The sequence below is a fragment of the Tupaia chinensis genome, unplaced genomic scaffold (assembly GCF_000334495.1).
Source record: "Tupaia chinensis unplaced genomic scaffold, TupChi_1.0 Scaffold148065_1, whole genome shotgun sequence".
NCBI lineage: Eukaryota > Metazoa > Chordata > Mammalia > Scandentia > Tupaiidae > Tupaia > Tupaia belangeri.
In genome coordinates this window covers 821955-823910 of record NW_006207915.1, presented here as the reverse complement: position 1 = coordinate 823910, position 1956 = coordinate 821955, and the positions used below count along the sequence as shown (strand labels likewise).

General features: G+C 44.4%; 2 protein-coding genes across 2 annotated transcripts in view; one reads left to right on the top strand and one right to left on the bottom strand.

The window, feature by feature from the left end:
- Positions 1-1956, top strand: part of LRRC2 (leucine rich repeat containing 2) — a 68405-nt gene that overhangs the window by 12122 nt on the left and 54327 nt on the right. The gene's annotated exons all lie outside the window — the stretch shown is intronic.
- Positions 1-1956, bottom strand: part of FAM240A (family with sequence similarity 240 member A) — a 4652-nt gene that overhangs the window by 1554 nt on the left and 1142 nt on the right. The gene's annotated exons all lie outside the window — the stretch shown is intronic.

Here is a 1956-nt window from a genome sequence, read left to right as displayed (position 1 = left end):
TTGAGTTCTTTGAAAACTGGTGAAATAAAGGCATTTTCAGACATGCCAGGGCAGGACGACGTCACTAGCAGCAGCCTGCCACTACACGACATGTTAAAGGAAATCCTTCCAGGGACCAGCAGGTGGCGTGGTGGTTAAGGTACTGGATACTCCCACATGGCCGACCATGGTTCAAGTCCTGGATCTGGTGGCTTGCCTTCTCGCTTCCCCCCCCTCTCTTCTCTCTCTCCTCTGGTCAAATTAAAATGAATGAATAAAATTAAATAAATAATAATTTAAAAAAGAAATTAACTTGCCATTAAGTCACATAGCTAATAAAATACAAAAAAAAAAAAATTAAAAAAAAAAAAAAGGAAGTCCTTCCACAGAAGGAAAACGATGCTGGCTGGAAATCCGCATCTATGCCACGGAGGGAGGGCACGGGAAGACACTGCACGGGTATGCACTAACAGCTGCCGTCGTAGCGCCTACAGGGAGACTCTTTGTGACGTGCCGTGGGTTATACCGTCTGTGAGGGTGAGTGGCTTTGCAGAGCGGTGCTGAGGCCGGGAGGGGGAGCAGCAGTGCCCTGTTAGAAGGTTCTATTTGTTTTTAAGAATTGTTTATTAATTCCAATTTTTAAAAAACTGTTTTATTTAGCTTTACTTATTTATTTGATTTTAACAGAGAGGGACAGAACAAGAGAGCAAGAGAAGGGAAGTAAGAAAGCAAGCCACCAGGTCCAGGTCTTAAAGTGCTGGTTGGCCATGTGGGAGTCCAGCGCCCTAATCTCATGGCACCTGCTGGCCCCTGTTATTATTTTTTAGAGAAAGGGAAAGCGAGAAAGCAAGCCACCAGGTCTGGGACTCGAACTGTGGTTGACCATGTGGGAATCCAGCACCTCTATCCACCACGCTACCTGCTAGCCCCCGTTATAAGGTTCTTTGAGAGGTTTTTTTTTGCTATAGGGTGCGTGCACGCACCAGAAAGAAAGAGGCAGAGAGACAGAAAGTAAGAAATCACCCCCAGAGGGGATGGCCACACCGCAATCCCTTCTCCATTCTTCTCTCGGGATCTTGGGCACGCACACACACGCGCCCGGCATGAGTTTAAGCCACCGGGTCCGGGACTTGAACTGTGGTTGACTACGTGGGAGTCCAGCGACACAGCCATTACGTCAACTGCTGGTCCTTCCGTTATAAGGTTCTTAAACTACACAGAAAATGACAGCGTATTGCCTGAAGGTAGACTGATAAGTTAGGGATGAATACTGGTACTGTAAATCCGAAAACGATTCCTGTATGACACAAAGTGTTCCAGTTAAAAGCCAACAGAAGAGATTTCATGTATGTATGTATGTATGTATAAATACTTGGCAGAAGGCCTGTGTGCTTGCCAGAGAGAGACTGATGGGGCATGTCGTGCCACAGTCCCTCCTCCGTTCCTCCGTCCTGTTCAGATTGTGGCACACCGTGCACATGTGCCCCGTGCGTCCTCCAGCTACTGTGAAGACCCAGATCCTTTAACCACTAGGCCGTGGGCTGGCCTAGACAAAATGTTCTTAAATTCTGTAAATATCTATATATATTGAAGATACAAAAATTAATCAGTTGGTTCAAGAAAAGGAAGAAAAAAAAGAACAGGTGGGGAAATAAGAGACAAATACTAATAGCAAGAAGGCAGATTTAAACCAGATCATACCAACTAAGGCTGATGTTGCAAACAACCCCCAAAACGCAAAGGTTGTCAAACTGGGCAAAAGAAGAGAAATGTCCAAGTATACACTGTTTATAAGAAACCCACTTTAACTAGGAAGACTCAGATAGGTTCAAAGTAAAGGACTGAAAAAGTGCTTCATATGCACCCTGATAAAAGAAAGTCACAGTGATTATATTATCAGACAGCGTAGATTTTATAGCAAAGAACATTTCAAAGAGCGAGTCATTTTCTAATGAAGGGGTCAGTTCTTTTTTTTTT